At 41.8% G+C, this 22,227-nt stretch overlaps 1 protein-coding gene across 3 annotated transcripts in view; it reads left to right on the forward strand.

The window, feature by feature from the left end:
- Positions 1–22,227, forward strand: part of DPP6 (dipeptidyl peptidase like 6) — a 547,732-nt gene that overhangs the window by 144,030 nt on the left and 381,475 nt on the right. The gene's annotated exons all lie outside the window — the stretch shown is intronic.

The following is a 22,227-nucleotide window of genomic DNA, read 5'->3' on the forward strand; positions in this document are numbered from 1 at the left end:
CCCCCCTCCCCGCCCCCCGTCCTGCCGGATGCCTGTGTGCCCCTCTAGGCTGCCGGCGATTCCTCGCTGTTTGTCCGCTCTTCCGGGCGGGTCTTTGCGCTCCGTTTCTTCCACTGAAGTGCCGGGGATAGTACGGGACGGAGCGCGCCGTGACCCGAGCCGAGCCGGGACTCGCCCGCCCCGCGCTGTCCCTGCACCTTTCCCCGTTACCTGGCTCCTGGCGCGGCTCCGCTGCCGTGGAACGGGCATGGGGGGCGCGGGGTCATCTCATTAGGAAACGGCAAGTGCGAGCTCCGGCCGTATCCCTCCAAGAGAGGCGACAAGGCTCCCCATCCCCCCCTTTTTAATTTTTTTTAATTGTTATTTTTATTTTATTGTTATTCCGTGTTTTACCCTTTAACACTCCCCCGGGGCAGAAGTCTTCACCTTGTCCCTCCCTCCTCTCTCTCCCGTCAGCCTCCCCCTAACCTGGCAGCAGGGAAACTTTTTAACCCCTGAGCAGCCGTTTCTGGGTCTCTCTCTCCCCCCTCCCCGAAGCCCCCGGGCGAGTCCCTCGCGGGGAAGGCGCAAACTTCGGCCGCGCACCTTCCGCTCCCGCGCGGCCTCCGAGAGCAGCGACTTCAAAGGGTGCATCTGCATATCGCCTTAGTAACGAGTGACTCATCCAGGCCGCCGGCTGGCTGCTGTGTCCGATGGAGTTAAACTGGCCTGGGTCGATGGCCCCTAGTTCTTTCGGGGTGGTGAGGAGTGGGAAGAGGAGATTTGAAAAGCGGGGAAACTAAGAGAAGAAGAACCAGTGACAGATCAAAACATGTGGCTCCCCATCGCTGGCTGGTGTTAGGTTTGCAGAGGGATTTGAGTGTGTTTTGCCTCTGTGGAAGCACACACAAGGGGAAGCAAATGGCTGCAGTTGGGAATAATGTTTGTGTCTGTTAAAAATACTTCTTGCCCGAGTGGGACGCGTTAGCTTTGCGGCAGGGCTCAGCTTTGGCTCTGGGAGCCTTCCCAAGAAAGGCACTGCTTCAAGCCAGGACAGCAGGTCTGCTTCACTCGGGAGACAGTTGTGTATGCAGGGAAATTTCCTCGGGTTATCTTTTTAATCCCCGTCAATTTTCCCGTCCTTTCGTAAACTCTTTTGCGGTCCGTAGAGCAAGGGGCACTTCTGCCAGCGACGAGGCCAATCGACCTCCACCTCTACCAGCGGTGGCTGTCATGCTGATAGCCCCGGGTGCCAGCGGTGGCAGGAACCTGAATTGACTCTTCCCTGTGACTCGCTCACCGGCAACAATTTTGGCACTGCAGCTCCTCGGCCCTGGCAAACTGCAGGAAGGGACCGATCCCCTTTCCCGTGTGCCTGAAGCCACTCCTGACCCTTCCCCGGCGTGGCTGGGACACGGGGCCCTTCCCGGCGGTGTATTGGGCTCTAGATGTCGCTGCGAACCAGCGCAGTGCCGCCGCCGGGGCTGGGCTCAGGCGCATTTCCCTCATTATTTGTTTTAATTTCCCTTCCCTGGATTTGGAGACAGATGTCTGGAGCCGCTCCTCCGGTCACCAGGAGCGCTGAGCCCGGAAGCGAAGGAAAGCCAGCAGTTTATAGCATGAGCGAGTGATTTGTGCTGACAGGCTCCAAAATAATGTTAATAAGGACATTATTAAATTTCTATAAGGAGAGGGGGTTTTTTTTTGAGTTTTGTTGTTGTTGTTATGGGTTTTTTCCCCCCCTTTTATTTTCTTTTCTCCCCTCAGAATAGTGCGTGGGTGGAGAGCGTTGCTGGGCAGTGCCGTCTGTTGAGGGAAAGGTGCCTGCCTCAGTGCCTTCAGCAATTAAGTGCAAAAAGTGTGGCCAGAAACAGGGATTTGGGGTGACTTCTAAACGCACGTGGACACTTTGTGTGAATTATTTTTATACGGGGCAGCGCGTCTCATAAAGTGCCCTGGACCGGGTCGGGCAGTTCACAGGCGCTCCCGTCCAGCGGAGACCGGGCAGCCGGCACGGATGGTCTCCAGCGGAGGGTCGTTTAGGTCGGAAGGGTGAAATCATGACGAAGCCAGTGGAAATGGTGTTTGAACCGTGTGTTTCAGGAAGCGGGGTGTCCTGCCCGGTCAGAGGGGAGCGGAGGCAGAGGGCAGGCACCGTCAGGACGGGGGCGGGACCGCCGGAGGTGTCCGCGGTGCTGAACCGGGGCGGACGGGGCCGGGCGGAGCTGTCCCTGGTGCCGAACCCCTTCTGTCCAGGGTCGGGGGAGCTGTCCGCGGTCCTGAACCACTCCTGTCCCGGGGCAGGAGGAGTTCTCCGCGGTGCCAAACTCCTCCTATTCCTGGTCATAAGGAGCTGTTCTGAAGCCGACCTGTGCCGGGGCAGGATGAGCTGTGCCAAACCCTACTGGGACCGGTGCCGAGGCGAGCAGGCAGTGACCTCTCACCCTTCACCGTGGTGAGATGGTGGCAGAGACAGGGGGTTCCTCTCCCGCCTCTGGTGGCAGCAGTCAGGCTCGCTCAGGATGAGCAAATGCACCCTTAGGCATGAAACCACCAAGGAAAAGGGAAAAGTGAGGCAGGCAGCGAGCAAAGACTATTGGGAGAAGTGCAAGGAGGGTGGTCTGTTTGTGTAAGGTCCCAAAAGCACAAGCTATTGCTTATTATGGTGATAGGCTTATTGAGACATCATTGGAAACACTTTCCTTAGGTGATTAGACTTCTGTTTTCTATTTTGCACTAATACTATAATGGGCATTCACATTGTCTTTCATCCTTCAACATCAATGTAGTAGGAAAAGCCAGATCATGTAGCAACAAAGTTGTGGGGTTTTTTGGTTGGTTGGTTTTGGTTTTTGTTTTGTTTTATTTTGTTTTGCCTTTTTTTCAGTTTGGTTTCTGGTTTTTTTTCCCCCCTGCCCACATTTGGAAATATCAAAACAAACCTGAGAATGAGACTGTTCTGTTCTTGACTTTGTCATGTGATTAATAATTGGGAGAGAACTGAGTGTTTTTTTATGGGTTACTGATGATGACTTTTCCCATTGAAATATGTGTGCTGCATTGAGCACTGTATTTTTAAGCACCAGTACAGACCTCAATGCAGTACAAAACAGAGAGAAAGACAGGATCTTGCCTTTGAAGGTCACAGTATTATAAGTAAGCATTTTGTTCCCTGGAAGTACTACTGGTGGAAAAATACTACATGAAACCTATACAAAGTTAAAGAGGAGGCAGTAACTCTCTAAGAAACACAATCATGATTTTATATGACAACTGCTGACTTCACTTTATACCACCATTGAGACAGACTTGAGAACACTGTTTTTGTAATGTGAAAGTATAGCAAAGCAGAGGCCACAACATTTTTTAGAATTTTGAAAAGTCTTTATTATGTTTCAGCTTGTGACAGGTACATGACAAAATATATATATATAAATATATATATATATATACAGTAGACCTAACTTGTGAACAAAACCTGGAATAAATATTGCAAATTTTTCATGTTAGTTATTAGTCTGATGAGACAATCATGTTATTTATGGGAGGAGTAATAAGAAAACTAGGTTCTGTATAAATGACTCCAGAAAACCACTTCCTAGTTGGCTCTGTGGCATTATTGACATTAAAGTTAATTACTGGAACAGCTGTAAACAGAATTTTAGTGGCCTTTTGGCTTTGTTAAAGGATTAGCTTTTCACTACATTTATTTGTATATGAGGAAACATCTGTGAGAACTCTTTGTTCAATCTAGTGTGGTGCAATATGCCAGTTATGAAGAATTTTGGTAACATAATTCTCCTTTTTAGTCTGATGAGATTACCTTTTAGATAGTAGTGATGACTGATTTTAGATTGATGAGATTAATGCTTTCCATATTATACTGTGGAAGGGATTTTCTCCTACATGTTGACTTGAGAACTTTTTTCCCACAAAATAGAGCTTCTTCATCTTTTCCAGGCTTTTTCTTCTTTGGCATCACAGTGATTAATGAGTTTAATTTTTGCAGGCAACTGCCAGGAGGTGCTGAGTAAGATGTATCATGCTGATTGTGTGTAACGCTGCTCCTTTTAATTACTGGGATGATAACAATGCATTAATCAGGTGCATAAAAAATTTAGTACTTTTCTGTAACAGAGAATATTGATCTATTTTATAAGGCACTGACTATAAAACAGTGATCACAGAAGTCCTTCTTAAATTGAATTTTGTATGATGTTATCTTTTAAAAATATTGAACCCCCCACTGAAACATCATAAAACTCTTCTATTTAAAGAGCCATATGCTGCATTCTTACAGGTTCATTACTTAGCCAAAACTCCTGTTGGTTTTAACAGGAGACTTAACCATATAAAGAAACCAGTCCCAAAGTACAAAAGTCCTCATTTCTGTGGATATTCTTTCTACAACTGAATTCTGAATATTTCTTTCTTTCCTGCATTTGCTTAAAACTGTATTTGGCCATATACTATACTTTATTAGTCCTGCAGTTGATTATTCAGACTGATTTACCTTTTGAGAAGTTTCTCATTCAGATATAAATAGAGATTATTTTGAGATGCTTCAGTAAAACTGTGTTTCCTGCTTGGATAAGTTAAGGATTTAGTAAATCAAATATCCTTTGTTTACAGAGTGAGTCTGAGAAAGCGAGAGTCAGAGCCATTAGTGTAAAAAAACCGTAATTTAGTATGTCAGAATTGCTGTTGCATGTAATTGAAAGTGTTAATTTTCAGTTCATTATTTGTCTGATGAGAAGAGATATTGCTTCCTAAAAATGTGTGTCAAGGACAGTGTTTCAGTAAGGTTGAGGCCTGAGCTGTAGGCAACAGGCATTTCAGAAGTGGAGTGCTTTTTTTCCTAGACAGTTGAGTGAATTGATTGTATAGAAGGGTTTCTAGGACTGTGGGAATCATGACTTTACTATAAGATATAATAATTTGAACTGTAACCGGAAGCCTATCTACAAATCTGAATTGTTGTGCATATGGGCAGAAACTACGGTTTGAATCTGTAAGAATCTCCTCTTCTGCCTCTTCTAGGTGAGTTCTTGGGTGCTGAACTCAGTTATCCTACAGTCAATAAGATGTGGAGAGCTGGGGCTAGTTCTTTCAGTGGAAATAGTTAGGCCCTGCTGACATTCTGTAAGCTCACCTTTTGAAATGAATAAAAATTGCAGCCTACTTCCTTCAGAAAGAATAGTTATAAACCTTATAAAAATCATGGTTTATATTTGCATAGAAGCCCATCATATATTCTGTCATTACTGAATATTGGACACTCTGACCTGCCGGTGATAAACTTTTTATACTTTGTTTTATAGCTATATTTATAATTAAACTACCTTATGATATTTGCTACGGGTTTAAAATCAGTCTCTATTTCTGCAGCCTTTACTAGCCATGGTAATGATACATGCACTAAAAAATCTGCCAGAGAGAATGTATTTTTAAGTATTCAAGAATAACTGTGTGAAGGGGCTGAATCATCTCTCTAATGGAAGTGAACTGTGCAATAGGTTGGGATACCTCATGTAGAGTACTCAACTCACATTATTTCTCTTTTGAGCAAGTAGCAGAAAGTGCAGAAAGAAGAGACTGGACCCAAGGTTGGAGCAGCTCAAGTTGGTTTCCAAGGGGTCTTTCAAAGATATGGGAAGTGTGAAAAAAAGTCTGTATGTGCTGTTCTCCATCCATTTGTATATTTTTGTTTCAGAAAAGGCCAGACAGAAGACAGTTCTTACGGTGTCTATCACAGCTTTGAAAATGCTCTTTGGGAGTCAGAAGAATTTGTCCCTTGAAATAAAAAACTTTACATTATTTTGGGCTAATATATCTGTGCTCGTGGTGGTCCGGCAAAATCTCCCATTGTAGTTCATTAGCTGCAAGGTGATTTTGCTGGGATTTTTGCCCGATGTGCTGGATGATTCCCAGCACGTTGCTGTGAGGTACGAGCATTTTCGTCCCGTGACCAAGGGGTGGCAGCGTGTCGTGATCACACTGTTCCTATGGAGTGCTTGGCTTTTCCTTGCTTTTATAGGAAAGCACCAACCACGCACTTGTTTACATACTCATACCTACACGTGAGGGTTTTACTCAGTTTCTTATTGCCTTCTCTAGGTCTGATGGAAATGACGACAGTTTTGTAACTTTCTTTTTCATGTTCAGAGAGAAATATTTGTTTTCAGAGCTCGTAAAAAATAGTTCGACAATAGTTTTACATGGCCCCATATTCAGGCTTGGGGGAAGGAGGGGAGGAACAAATCTTTTTTCTAGGGAATGTTTTTCTCTTATCTCCCAAAAGAAAACAAAAAAGCCAGTGTTTTTGCAAAAGCCTCTTTCACTCATAGCAGGTTGTGATAAAGTGTGGTTTTTTAAAGTACACACAAATAATTTAGTTTTGTAATGTCAAGGGTTTTGAGAAGATTTGTGGTCAAATTAAAAAATACATATTGTAATATATTTCCTATTTAGATGCATAAATAGTCATTTTGGATCAGGTTCTTACCCATATATGCTCATATAACTCATATAGCTTTGAAAATGTTAGTGTATTCATTAAATTGTGGGTGTTTGGTGCTGATAAGACTCAGTGTGGGTGAGTTAACTGAGTTAAAACATATTTTGAGTTTGTGCATTCATGTATATGAATAGATCACTGTGCCATAGTCTTTACTGCCAATATGAAACTACAAAAGGGAATAAGAATGGGCACTGGACACATGTGTCTTGCAGCACAGAGCAATGCAGAAGGGAACAGAGGGAGAACGTGGTGGTACAGTCCAGTAAGATGTTCTGAAGGATGAATGGGCCGGAGTTTTTGTGTAGTGGAAACACAAGTCCTTCCCAAATTTTCCACCTTAGAGTGTTTGGGGACCTTCGTTTCCCACATTCGGCCAGGGTTTTAATTATGTCTCAGCTTTTAAGCACTTTAATTTAGAGCTCTTTCATAGTTTGTTTTGTTAAAATAGCACTTGAAAACCTTCCTAAAGATTACAGCAAAGATTAATGTCATTTTTAAGCTTCAGAGAACTTGTAATGTGGAGCTAGGGAGGGAGGTAGAGGGGGTCTGATACTCATTCACTTTGCAAGCAGTTAAGTTTAAACAAAGGTATTGAAGTGTGTGAGGTAATGTGAAAAAGCCCAATATTGTGACTCTCTGCTGGTGCAAACTTACCAGATTTCCACTGAGCATGTTTTTTTAATTGCTTATCACTTGCATAGTGTAAATTATTTTCCTCTAAACAAGGTGCTTGTTAATGGACTTCAGTTATTGCACAGATTCTTCCATGAGTTGCTATCCCTGTGCCTTTTAAAAGTGCACTTATTATTATCTTCAGTTTGCAGGTGGAAAATCAGAGGCAGAGTTGACACACAGACAGTTCATCTCAGCTCTTTGGCAGTGATGGTCTGCTGTGGCTCAGCCCTGTGAGCTGTTGCAATTTCTGGCTCTGGGCCTCAGGGGCTTTACGACTAAAAATTGTTCCAGTTACCACCAAGGATATTCTTACAGGTGTAAAACTAATTGTGAAGTCTGGCACATTTAAGTCTTTGCTGTGTCTAGCACTCACTTCTGACAGTTTTCATGTGACATTTCAAATGTCTGATGTTTCCCTCTAGCTGTACAAGGCTTTGGAGTTTGCTTTGAGCAAAAGGAGATTTAAAGCATCCAAAAGGAAGGATAGGAGTATCTTAATGCTTTCATTACAATATTTTTGGGAGGGGTGGTTTGGGGCTTTTTAAATTTCTTTTCTGTATTTGTCAATAGCATCTGCTCCAGCATTTCAAGCAGATTTCACTCTAGGCAGACCTCAAAAGCAAATGCAAATTTCTCCCTAGGCTTGCTGTCTTGGACGTACAGAGCTACATGAAATGGAAAAGCAGCAGTGGGAGATGCCTGGTAGCCTCAGCTCCAGTTATACCGTAGTCATTAATTTTAAAGTGTTTATGACAAAAGTATGTATGTGTTGCTTATTGGCCATTAAAATGAGCTCCAACTCTGTATAAAAGAATGTAACTGTGGTATTTTGGTCAGAGGAGAAATGAAACCCACGGAGACTGAGCAATTACAGATGTTACTTCAGTCTCCAAGCCCTAGGTCTGACGACACTTGGTGAGCAGAACCAGCAGGAGGTTTACACAGAATCCCTGTGCCTGCTGGTTTCCTCCTCTTCTGGCAGAGGCAGAGGGAGAATTAAATCCAGCATCTGAGCAGCAGCAGGAGGTTTGTTACTGCCTGCTGTCCCTTCTCAAGGGTATAAGCAGTGGTTGGCAGAACCCTATGGAGTTTGTGTCTGTGAAGATGAATTCAAGTGTCCTGCAGTGCCTCTGGCTAAGGGGAACTAAATAAGACTTTTTGTAAGACCAGCCTTTGGCAAAATAAAAACTACGAACTGCTTGCAAAACAGACATTCATGCTTGTACCAGGGTCACAGAAAAACAATCTGGTGGCAGATGCTGCTGCTGTCAGGTAGGGTGGTATGGGACATGGCTTGGGGGTGGATGGCTCTTTCCACTTGCTCCAAAGACCTCTGAGGCCCTTATGAGAAACAGAGACAGCAAGCACAGCTCATGTCTCCCTCTCTCCTTTTCCCCAGCCCTACCTGACAGGAGAAAAACCCTGGGTTTTTTTGCACTGCTGGGAAGCCATGAGTCAGTTCTTCCTCCCTGTCTAACAGGTGGCTGCAGGCAACTTTATCTCTCTGTGCCCTGGCGCCTAAAGATGGATCTCCCAGGAAGACCTCAGATGGCTCCTCTCCAGCTGCTTCACAGTGACATGCCCTCTGGCATAGCAAAATTCAGCTTCTGCCTGTCTCCCCTGCTCTCCTTCTAGGACAGGCAGATTGGGTTATCTTGTATTCCAGAGGAACAAGGAGCCTTGAGCAGAGAGAAAAGAGTATGCTTGGATCTGCTTTAAATAGTGTTTGACCTCTTGCATAAGAGTCTGATTGTCCCAAGATAAGTTTATTGCATACACAGCTCTGAGATTTGCACAGATTGCTCGTAGGATTATGTTTCATGTGACTGTAGAATCCTATCTTTGTTTGTCATTTATTGCTAAATCCCTCCTCATGTCTCTGGGTAATCTATATTAAATATGGTTTGTCTTTGATTTTGTTTTTCCTATTTCCTTTAGGTGTGAGAAAACAAAAGTAATGTTTAAAAGACCAAACTTCTATTACACTGTTGATAAGGAAGCTGTTGCCATAGAGACATAAATGGTTTGTAGTGAACAGAAGATTTTGACTTTTACTAGTCTTCCTTTATTAATACAGTTCCTCTGTCTGCTCTATATTGTTTTCTTTTTCTTTTCTCCTTTTTTTTTTTTTTCATGTGGGTGTTTGTAATCCCAGATACAAAAGGAGACACGTGGAGAAAACACTAAAGGTATTATAGTGCTTCACAATGGTCTCTTTGATAAAGTGGGTGCTATTGAAGCAGCTCCTTTGTTCTATTATGAACTGCAGCACAAACAACACTTGTCAAAACACATACAGTGAGTCATTGCAAACAAGGGCAGTTAATTAAGACCGACACAGCCAAGGTTTAGGATCACAGTAACCCCACCTATTATACTTGCCTTGTTTATACTCTGTGCTTGAGGGTGGTGTGCTTGGAAGAGGCTTCTTCAAGGAGTGGGTAATTCTCACTGATTTCTGGGCACGTTTATGTACCTTCTGTTTGAGGTGGCATGGATCTTTGGTAGAGTATTGGAATAACTATTAGGGAAATCTTGCTTGTCTGCCAGTGACCTGCTGCATGACCTTCCACTAGTTATTTATCCCTGCGGGGGCAGGACCTGCATCTCTTAGATACCATGAAGGAATCAAGGCCATGACTTCATTTGTGTCTTCACTGTGGTAGTCCAGAATTAAATAATTTCTGCTTCTGGCCTAAAGCTTTGGGCTAAAAAGAACCCATAGAAACATGAGATTACTAATAATTAGTAGTGCAGTCATTAATTCTGACATTGGAAACATTTGTGAGAGCATTGCTAATAACCAAAACAGGCTTGATTGTGCTTGTTTACGGTGGGCTAAAGGTCTCCCTCATTACAATGTTTCTCAGGCAGTGCCAGGAACTGATAATCACTATAATGCACATTTTTTTCTTTTAGCTAAGAAAAGCTAATAAGCATCTGTAGTTTTGAAAATGTCAGATTGAGCCAAAGTGCATGCAATTAGATAAGGATAATGTAACAGATAATAAGAAGATACATGATACTGGATAAGCAGTTATCAGACTGTTGTGCTTTGGCTGCTAAAGTGCTACGTGTCATATAAAAGAAAGTGGTTGTTGGTTGAGGGAAGACATGCCAGAAGTTGTCAGAAATGGAAATGCAAGCTAATGTGGTAAAGTGACAAGGTTAGTCCTGGGGGACTATAAACATGGATGTCAGGCTTTTGAGAAATGGAAGGGTTGTCTGGGTTAAAAGTCATGTATTTGGGAGGTGGGAAAGGCCACTGAGGAAAAAAAGGAAGCAAATATGGAAAGGAAGATGACTAGATGGGAGTAATTTGTGGTTCCTGTCTCTAAGGTTTCTTTTTGCCTTGTGTGTGATGTCTGGACTGTTCTGGCTACTTTAGTGTGCTAAAACCTTTCTGAGACAACTTCTTTGCCCAAAAGGAGTTACAGCCATGATGAACTGATTAAGCGAATTTTCAGTGAGTGTCCTCAGTTTAATTTGCCCCTGGGGAAAAGAATTGAGGCACACTCTGAAAGCAAGAGAAAAAACCAGAGGATGAAAACCAGACAAGGGACAAGGAAGGGAAAGAAGAAAGAGGAAAGCTGTGGTGCACAGAACTGGATGCCAGCTTTGATACTGGAAGACAAGGAGTTTTGCTTCTAAAATATTTTTTGCTATAGGGTAAAATATGTCTTTTGGCTGAGACAGAATATTCCATATTTTCCTTTTCCTCCTACTTAGCCTAATGCAGGAGCTGGTTCTGGGCAGGAGGGCAGATTCTTCATAATCTGGAAGAACAGGTTTTCTTGTGTAATTTTTTTTTTCTGGAATGTCTCCTCCAGCCTTTATCCCACCTCTTGTGAAGTGTTCTGATGTCTTCAGAGAGAAGAGATTGGAAGCCATTTCTCCCGTGTTTTGGTTCTGTGATAACTTTTACCGATTTTTTTTTCACTCTTTAGAAAGCACCACGTATTTAATATCTTTATAAAATACCTAACAGAAAAGCTGTATAGTTCTCATCCTCTCCTCTTCTGTAACATCTTTAAGAAGATATTCTACACATACTTAAGTAGTGACCAGCTATGTAGCGTTACAGCTGCAGTCCTAGAAAAATAATATTATTATCCTTATGGAATGTTTGAATTGTAGATAAGAAATTCAAGGTACATTTTTTCACTTACAAAACATTGTCCCTTTCCATTTCTGTTTACAGCAGAATATATCTTTTCTTTGGTGTATCTTCAGCCCAGATTAAGTGTGTTTGTATTAGAGGGTTATATAGAATGCATGTGTTTCATGCAGGTGTTTGGAGTCTCAAGGAGAATCATAGATTCACAGGATGGTTTGGGTTGGAAGAGACCTTAAAGATCATCTTTCCTATGGGCAGGGACACCTTCACTGTCTGTGAGCATTTGAACTCAGGCAGGGGGTTAAAATTCTCTTCCTGTGAATGTTCAGGGAAGGTAGCAGCACATTCACAGGGTGATGCAGAGCATGTATAAACATGGCCAAAAGGGTGCTTGTGGTGTTGTTGCTTTTTTTTGTTTTTATAATTCAGTCAATAGAAAGTTATATACTTTTCAGTAAGTTGTTCTTCTCCAGGCATTGGACAAACTTGATATTAGAGAAGAGGGAAAAGAGAGGAAATCCCCTGTCTTCTCTATATTGGGTCATGAGGGAATATTTCCTTTCTCTCACAGACACAAGGGTGATGATAACAACTACACATATCTGTGGGGGCTCTCTTCTCTTTGGATGAGTTAGAAAGAAGCACCTCATGGCACTGGACAGAGAAGGTGAAGGTGAAGAACAAGGTTAAAGCCCGTTTAATCCCACTTTGTAAATCTGCATATGAAATCCCTCAAATTATAACCATATTCCCTCACTGTTTCTTCCTGTCTGTGCTAAGCTGAAGCTCTTCTGGGAATGGGCTTTTGGCAGATAGCACATCGCTATTGGACTGGAAAGATATGTGAGAATGCCACAGTCAGCTTTTTAACTGTGCAATTTAGTATAAAATGTAGGGAGCAGCAGTGTGAATCAGTGGATTGAATTTGCTCTAAAAGTTCCACAAAAGGCTCCTCTTTTTCTAAAGACAGATTGTGCCAGTCCAACCTGAAAAACTGTAATTTAATTTGAAAGCACCGTTCTGCATTCCTTTCACCTGATCTCGATTGGTGACAAGCCATAAAATTTCTCTGTGGTCCACTGGAGTTCAGTAGATGAGAATTTCCTAACTTCATAAAATGATTAAAAGCACTCCAAATGTGTACTATTAGCAATGTTTCTTTGAGACAACTCAATCAGCAGGCTTCAGGGGCCTTTGTGAAGGGTTTGGTGAGCATTGCTTGAATGGCAGCTCTCTGGGAAGGTAATAACTGAGGGAAAGACTGCAAGGCTTTATGCTTACAGTAACTTAAAGAACAAGTGGTAGTGCATTTGTCTGACAGTGTTTTTTCCTGTTTGCCACAATGCCATGATAAATTGTACAAGGATCAATGTCTCTAGCAGGGATAAGCGATATCTGTGTGGCTGATTTTGGCAGCAGCCCACTCCTGTGTTTTTCTTTAACCCAGTGCCTTGGACAGCACTGGAAAGCAGAAAGAAGTAGATTGGTTTTATGTGTACTGCCTGTATCTCATCTAGAAAACTCATCTTCCTCCAGCATGTTGGATCATAAACCAAAAACTGAATCCACTTTCATCAAATGTTTGGAAGTAATGAACTATTCAGGACCGTTCTGCTCTGTTCAAGGCATTTCTACAAACAGAAGAGGGATGATTTATCGACTCATTCCAAAATACATGCTGGGCATTAGGGACTGCCCTTCCTCTCTCCCTCTCCCCCCTTTCATACCGGTTGGCTGTGACTTGCCAAGCAAACAAGAAAATGTGACTATTTTATTTTTCTATTCCATTTGTTTTCATGAATGCCAAGCAGAGACTTGTTAAGGGGTGAATGGGCAGCCAGATATTTGGAAACTGAGCCTTTTAACATCAGTTAAGGTGCCCCAAATTTCTAAGATCAGATGAAGAAATCTGATGGCTTTTAGTCAAATGGGTTACTTGAGAGATTGTTGACACTGCTAAACTTTCTGATGAAAACTTAGAATATATGTAACAGTGCTTATTTCTCTTTTCTTCCTCTGGAGCTCAGAGCACTCCAGCAAGGTACAGCACCAAAATCTGTTCTTTACATCACAGTGATGTAATCTTTAGACTTTCCAAATGTAAATTTGTGTGCTGACTAAAAGGCAAAGATAAGACTAATGGGTCTTATCTCTTATCAAAGCTGGAGATTAGAATTTTCTATGATTTTGCTCTCCCTTTTGCTGATAATGGTGGAAATGGAGAATCTATCCATTCTCAGGATATCTATCTAGCAGAAAGTTTCATTGTCAGACCCGGCATTTCCAGCATTTTTTTTTTTGTTAACTTCAATAATCACTACTTCTCATTTATTCAGGTCAGTGGGCCCTTCTCTGGGGACTGTAAAGTTTTTTACGGTGAAAGATATTGTTGGAATAAGAATTGATGGCTGTAATCTGGTCATAAATTGTTTTAGGCAGGAAATAATAATAAGAGTTTTAAGATCTTGAGCATTGAAGTATTGAAATAGTCTTCCAGAAAGAGCAGGCAAAGATAAAAGTTATATCTAGCTTTAAGACAGATCTCAGATACCCTACTTTTATGGGATTATATACCTGCCCTTGAAAGCAAAGAAAACACAGGGTCCACTTTTACAACTAAATCTATTGAAATTTTGTGTGAACTCATGAAGAGGTCTCTGCCTCCAGCTAGATAACAGGAACCTAAGTTTTAGCAGTTTTATGCAGGCTAAATATCTTTTCAAAGAATCTCCTGAAGAGGTAAACATTATTGCACTCAGTGTTTGTAAAAAAACCCAAAAATAATCATAGTCAAACAGGTTATACAGGGCTGAATCTAGTCTTTGCTCATATTTTTAAGATAGTTCTGTCAGGTTTATTCAGGAGTCTCTTGTTTTGCTGCATTTTAAACAAACTGTGTCAGATGTATATGATATTTCTCTGAGCATTTCTAGCTACCGCCCTGTAGGCGAAACACTTTTCCATTTCAAGAGGCAAGATTTTAAGAGGTCTGTCACTAGGAGGGCAGTAGCATCTATAGACATTTATGTTGCAAATGGTCTGTGTGGGGAAATCCAATTCAGAGCAGTTCTTTTTCCCTTATTGTTGTAGAATTGTATGTTCTTTTTTTTTTTTTTGCCAAAGTGCTTTAGTGTTTTCTACACGAGTCCCAGAATCTTTTACAGACAGTACCTTTGCCTATCTCCATAACAAAGACAGATTGCAGAAGGAAAGCCTATGGATGAGAAGCTCTTGGAAGAATATCAGACAGTTTGTTTTCTGTTATAGGACCACTAAAGTGTATGAAAAATTACGTGAGTTGCAGATTTTGGTATCTAAAGAGAATTTAGTATCTCAATACATTCAAATCATTGAGAACACTGGCTGAGTTTTAACAGCCTTACTGGATATTTTCCTGTTTTAATACAAATGATCCCTAGGCCACAAGAGCAGTGCTGTTCATATGATAGAACTGCCCAGCTGTAACCACCCAAGTTCATCAAATCCTCTCTGTGACTCAGAAACAGGCAGAGCAAGAGTTCACTTCATCTAGGAACACATCTGGTGCCCTTCAGTGACTCACTGCACTGTGGGGGTTCATTGTGGGTTTAACATGATTTGAAAGGATTGAATAATAAAACACAAATTGTTTTAGAAACTCTACCTGGAGGAGCAAAACTGCCCATTGCTACGTGGCATTTGTCTAGTGAGAAGTCCGAGTTTGGTTCTCAGCCTTATTCGAAACCCCATCTCTCATCATGAAGTCTTGGCTGCTGCTGCAGACCCAAGAGGCATCTCCTCTCTCTTGTCTTTTCTGAACACAGGAGACACAGGTGAGTGTAAAAATTACCCAAGAAAGGTTACCACAGGCAATATCAGGCAATTCCTGTTAGCTTCTGCCCCTCAGTACCCCTAATGCTGATTTTTCAAGCTCCCGGTGACTCAAGATGTTGACAGTGTAGGAGTGGCAGTGCCTGGATTGTGAGCAGCTGTGTCCTTTACTGTGTCTGGCCCTGAGCACTTTTGAGAACTTGACCTATGGCACAGACTTGTTTAATGCAGATACTTCTTCAAATCAAGCGATGAGAGGCATATGTGTGAAGGTGTTCAACGTAGCAAGACTGCTCTAAGGCAGCAAATTTTTTATCAATTATTCCAACACTGGCAGAGGAGAAGGGCCCTCTCCCTTTTTGGGCAGTGCAGGAGGGGAACAACAGACATGGTGCTTTCTGAAATGGGTGCTGAGGCAGAGTGGTGATGGTGGTGCTATATCAGTGCAGTAAGAGGTAGAGGATGAAGATGACAGCTTCTCACAAGTGTAAAGAAGTGGTTTGGGTGTTCAAAACAGCCAAAAGTAATCTCCAGGTATTTCATTCCAGCAGCAGAGGGAAAGCATGCTGCATGTGAGTAGTAAGTCACACAACATCATGGCTAGGGCATGTGACTAGAAGTTAGAAAGCTGTTCTTGTATGGCATTTAATTTTTCAGAGACATTTAAATCCCTGTGTTGTATTGGGCAGATTTTTCCAGAAGATTTTGGTTATGCAATAAAAGCCATCTGATATTGTTTCTACAGTGCTGTTAAGATGCAGTGTTCTTATTATATCCCATAATCTTACTTGAGCTTTCTGTTCTTGGTGGTTTTTCTAAGCCCTGGGCCAAAGGCATTGTGATAGAAATTATTCACCCAACAAAATGTCCAAATTGTGAAGCACTAAAACTCTTTTCCTTTTTTTTTTTTTCTACTTCTCAAGGCAACAAAGATCAAGCAGTACAGCTTATACTGCTTGAAAGTGCTAATATGTGTTGAAGACTCAGGATTTTTATGGTTATTTGAGCTGGATTTTCACATGCCACCAAACACACAGTCGATCTAAATCAGTGCCTCCCCAGGGCCATGTCTGCCCAAGGGATGCACGTCCCTCATGCCAAAGCTCAGTGCAGGGCTCAGTGTGATGCTCTCGTGGAAGAGCTGTGGGTACCACAAACACTGTGTTGCGCCAGTGCAGTGCCAGTTTTCAGCTGCTGCTCATTCATATTAGTCAGAACTAATTTATCTACTGATTACTCACACTGCTGTAAACCTTCAGTTGCTGATAGAGGTTGTTCAGGCCTCTTTAAATACCTCTATGTGGTATTACAATGTACATATTACAATATACAATATTACAATATACGGTACCCATCACTATGTCGGGTACTCAAAACATACCAACAGTGCTGGACTTAAACTTGCCAGTCAATCCCTCATTACTCAGGTTTCCTTGTGTGCCTTTTGTTAGTCTTTAATTAAATGGTTGCGTGTCACTGTGGTTATGTTTGTTGTTTTGCACAGGACCCCTCTTCCCATGCTCACAGTGGTTTAATGAAAAGCTCTTCAACATTTCATTTTCCACTCATTGTTTAATGTATGGCCTTAGGCCTTAGTCTGCACTCTCTTCAGATCCTGTTTAATTTTCTCTTGGGCTCTTCTCTAGCATTTACTGCCACAATATTTGAATGCATCTCAAAAACTAGTGAATTTGTTTTCATGGGACAGCTGCTGAGCATGAGGAGGGGTTTATTCCCCCAAGCTGAGGAACAGTTCTTAATGTAACCTGAATACCTTGATGCAGAGACAATTTTTATGAGAGTCTAAAACACAGATCTGTGACCTCGGTGACAGTGCTGATCCTCAGCATTTCTCAAACAGTATCGGAAGTCCCAGAGGTGAACATTTGTGAAGTAAGTAACACTGTAGCGCTCACTTAGCAAAATTCAGCTAAAATGTTTTGCCCAGCATCACAGAATCTGGTTGTATGAGAGACAGGGAAATCATCTGTGTCTTCAGCATGTCTTGCTTAGTCATGAAACTGTCCTTCCTCCATTTTTCCAGCTCAGTGCTTCATTTGCTGCATGCTGCTGTTTTTCAGTCATGCATGTCACCATGGGCCCTGCTAATTCCCTCACGAGGCCTTTGCACTAGAAATCCCTGTGTGCTCAAGGACAAGGCTAAATTAAGGTTAGTTCTATATAGACTCCCAATATTATGCTGTACTTAGCGTTAAAGCAAGACTTGTAGGGAGATGTAATATCTTTTATTAGGGTAACTGGTCTTGTGGGTAGGCAAACTTTCAAGTGCATGAGCTCTTCAGATTCCTCTTACATCAGCTGACTTCCTCCTACAAACCACATCTCTTTTATGTCCTCAGATCACTGAGTCTACAGAAGCAGCCCCATCTTGGAAAAGTGAGCAGGAAAACAAGAGGTGGCATAACATGGCAGCAAATGGAGTCCCCAGTTATTCATCAGTGGATTAAATGTAGGAGGGTGTGACTGTTAACAGAGTAACTGAGAATAATGTTGTTCTCATGATCTCTAAGAATCAGATATTGTGGGGAAATAGGGCCATCTCTGCAGTGTCACAGCTGTCAAGACACTGGAAATATGTAAAGATTTGGGAATGCTGAATTCTTTTCCCATAGCAAAGGCCATATTTTGGTAATTTCTACCTGACTCATTAGAAAATCACATCAACAGCTCTGACACATTTCCACTATCTGTTCCCTTTTTGTAGGCATCTGACTATCTTTTGTAACATGCATTAACAATAAATTATTTTAGTAGAACTTACCTTTCTGTTGGTATTCATACAGTTCCTGACACACAAGGGATGTGATTTGTGCTGGAGTAATTAGGTAAACTTAACTGAGCTGTTTTATAAATGAACTGATTTTTTTCTAAACTCTCCAATTTCAGTTTACATGAAACTGGCAAGGTTGTTGACGTTAGGGACAGTTCTGACAATGGCAATTTAATTTAGGCTAAATTAAAACAGAAGAAGGGAGTTGTAGCAATCTGTCCTGATGCCTTAAGCCCCTAATGTTTTTTTTTTATTTTTCTAATATTGGTAAGCCTTATAAGTTTTATAAGTAGATTTTAAAAGCAGCAACCCTCCCTCCTTTGTCCCTTGTCCCTTTCCTTTTCTCTCTAGCACCCTTGTTTACACATTCCTTAACCCTCTTACCCCATTCTATGCTCCCTATATCACTCATACCCCTGAATATAGCAGAAATGTTTAGTCTTTTGTCAAGGCAAGGCCTAGATTGTTGGCAGAACAGCATATCAGGGCCTAAACCACAGAATACGGTCAAGAATTGGTAACTATGTACCCTTTGTGCTCTGAGGGAGAGGAAGATGGGATGAACAGGGGGTCCCGAGAGCCCCCCGACTCAATTCTCAGGGGGTGGACCCGGGGCGGACCAGAGTAAAGGCCACAGGGTGGACACATCTGGGATTGGATGGATGGTATCATAAAATGTAAAATCTCAGGCACGGCCTGTGCGCGTCTTGTAACATCTTAGCCTTGGCAAAATAAACCCTTTCTTATCTCACCCCTAATTAACTGCTCTGGAGATTTTTTTCAGCACCAAAATTCCACGGCAACAGTCCAGATGGGTGAAATCACCTTTCAGAAAGTCTCCTAATCACTAAGACATAGGATTTTATAGGGCTGCTTTGTAGAAGTCTTACCACCTTACAAAAGTAATTAGACAGTCGTAGGAGCAAAGTTTAAACCCAGGTGTTTGATTTCTCAAGAGCGTTTTTTACACTCCATGATAGAGAATTCTCTGACCTACGTAACCATTTAAGTATTCCATGCAAATCAGCTCACATGGAAAAGAGTGACAGTATCCTCTCCAAGCATATTTCCAAAATCTTTCGTCTGGGATGCACAAGGATGAATTTCCAGGAGGTCCAGCAGTGGACCAAAACCAACTAAGCTGAAAGAAAAAAACAAAACCAAAGTGCAATTATTTTTTCATGTTCTATCTTGTTCTCATGCATGTTCTTCTGAAATGTTGTATTTTTCTAGTTGTTACTTCGCCTAGTTTATCTCTACTGAAGCTATTCAAGAGCTGTTTATCTTCTTGTATCTTCAGTGTTTTTATTCCTGAGAAAGCATAGTTGAAACCTGTCTCTTGTTCATCTTCCTGCTCTGTGGGATGCCACATCTGAGTTAAGTTTAGGCAGAACTTCAGACCTGATGTAACATACTTAGAGGATTTTCCTATTTTTAAAAAGACAGAGCATCCTTAGGGTTTTATAACATTTCCTGGATGAGTCAATAGGAAGAAATGTTCATCATTGCTTAATGGAAAACAGGAGTCCTCCTGCTAAGAGAGAAATGCAGCACCACAGGATTTTTTATTTTTTTGCTTTATATTGCAAAAGATCTGCTTCCAAATTCTCTGAGGCTGGAGAAACTTCAGGTGCCTGGAAAATAGAAATATTCCTTGTCTTGAGTGGTTCAAAAGACTAAATTTGAACAGGAACATAAAAAGAAACAAATAGAGGTTTACGAATGAATGCAGAAGAAATTATTTGTGTGTGTGCTCTGAGGACATAAGTGAGAGAGGTTTGCACAGAATTGGCCACAAAGAGGAAAACAAGCTTAAAGTGTGGTCTGTTTGCAAGAAAACTTAGTAAGGGTGATATTCCTGAGACTGTTAAGAATTCTTTCTGTAAGGAAAGTTCAGTTTCAGTTTGTGGCCCATAAATATTTAGTAGTTTGCATTCAAGAGCAATAAAATATGAATTTAAGATCAAAAAAATGGTATTTGGTGCTATGTCCTATGCTAAAAGGAATAGTTCTGAACTATTTGGAGAAATAGGGTAGATCTGTTCAGTGTTTTCTGTAATTATGTTCAGTTCATCTGATCCCCTGGTCACAAGATTCTGCTGCACTAGAACTGTGGTTTTAGGTGCGAGTACTAAATCAGTAAAGAACTTGTAGTCCTGAGAGCACCAGACAATATTCAATATTCCCAAATCACCCTGAGCTCCTGTGTTGGAAAGAGTTTGCTGCGTTGCTGGAAAAGTGCTGGCATATTTAATGCAAGCAAGGGCAGCTTGCACACCTGATGTATGCAATGAGCTTGTACCCACCTGGTAAAGCAGAAATCACAGAGTTTAGGCACATAGCTGTTAAGTAGCAGCTCTCAGGCAGTAAGTGCCTAGTGAAGGCTAAACTAATCCAAATTACCTTGTGTTTCATGGGCTAAGAGTATGCACAAAGAAGGTTATTGCACATCAGCTGCCAAGTGATGGTTTTATTGCTTGCTGTATCTTGCCTGTTTGCACCTGAGCCCCAAGGAACAATCTGTCCTTTGGAGACAGCCTGTTTGTGCCTCTCCCAGTGGAGTCTTGATCTGTGAGGGGCACTATGACAATATAGTGATGGACTAGTGAGTGTGGATGAGAGCGATCTGCTGTGCTGCCTCCAATCTTAGACTAAACTGTGATCTTCACTTGAATTTTTAGTGCATAAAGTATCCTAGCTACCCTAGCTATCTCACTCTGAGCTTCCAAACTATTGATGAAATATTGGTTTAGTATTCCGTACCTAATAATGTGTATTTCTCTTCTTCCCTGAGACTGGTGGGAGCCTCTCATCTCCTCTGCAGATAACCAGCTTGTACTCTCTCTACCCCTTCCCCCAAAAAATGTCTGGGTACCCCTGTGCTGATTATATCTGCAAGATCTCTCCTTCACCCAGAACTCAAAAGGATATTTTCCTGGTGTGTCATGTCAGTCTAGACTGGACCGCAGTAAGTTAAGAAATGGTGCACTTAATACAGATGTGTTTGGCTACTCTAGAAGGTGAAATTAATTGCAATCATCTAATCTGTTGTGGTCCTTCTGGTAGCTCACAGGTCAGATGTTGTACATGGAACACATTTGTCATCCATCCATCCATCCATCCATCCATCCATCCATCCATCCATCCATCCATCCATCCCTCTCTTTTAGCCTAGTGAAGACCATAAGAAGGTTCTTGCTCAGGAAAAGTTGCACACCCTTTGCTTATGGAATAAGGGGAGCTGCTGCTGCCAGGGCTGTGTGGCAGATGCTGATGGAGCCAGAGCTCCATCCAGACATTGTGCAACAATGCAGGGAGTGTTGGTGCTGGTTGTGACTGGAATGCATCTTCAAAACTGCAAAGTTTTACATGAGATTGAATTGTTCTGGAGTTGTCTGACTGACACCTTCCTTCTGCAGGTCATGAGCTTCCATGAGTTATGCCAGCTCTGAGCTGAGGAACTGTTGATAGAGTGTAATCATGTTCTGAGCATACCCTGGTGACAGAGAATCCATCAAGGTGTTTAAGTCATGCAGTCATTAATGACTTTGCTATGCACCTCATTTTTCACCTGGCTTTGCCTGAATTTGTCTTGCTTCAGATTTCAAGCACTGATCTCTGCTGGGAGGCTGAAAACCTTTTATCATTCAATATATTTGGTAGGGGAAGAAACTTGTGCACTATTCATGTGGGTTTGTGCTAACATCACTTCCTTTTTTTAACTTCTTTTCCTACATATAACATTTAATGTCAGAAAAAACCTCCTTGATTTGCTCCTGCAAAGGTTTGGAAAAGAATTGCTTCAACTGTGGAGGTAGAGCTGCAACTCCTGTAGGTGTAGACATGTCTACTGAAAGGTTATTTTGACTGGGTGCCATTAGGAGTTTAGTCCTGGCAGCACAAATCTCACTGTGGGCTCCTTGTGGCTGCCAGAGACAAGAAGTTTGTGTTTGCATGGCTGACCTTGCTGAACTTGCTGCTGGGACTTAACTGCTCCAGGGATCTGAACTTGCTAAAACAAAGCAAGTGTGGGCTGCAGTCTCCTATCACTGGATATGAAGATATACTGCGTTTCTTAATTTATTTCTCCCTGATCCATATCTCTTGTCATGAAATTCAAATTACTTCTTACCACTTAGGAGTCAGCAAATTGCCTGTTTATTGTCTATGGGACTGATCAGAATGGAAATTCTGTGGAATGATATTGCAGAATTTTGAGTAAACAAGCTCACTTTTAGTAGTGTTTGTCTGTCACATTTTTAACAGAATACGAAGATTTAGAATGTGCTACTCTTTATTGATAAAACATATTACAAATAATAAGAATAATTAACT

This window comes from Pipra filicauda, unplaced genomic scaffold (genome assembly GCF_003945595.2).
Source record: "Pipra filicauda isolate LSUMZ 115617 unplaced genomic scaffold, ASM394559v2 scaffold1_size10287979_pilon, whole genome shotgun sequence".
Classification (NCBI taxonomy): Eukaryota; Metazoa; Chordata; class Aves; order Passeriformes; family Pipridae; genus Pipra; species Pipra filicauda.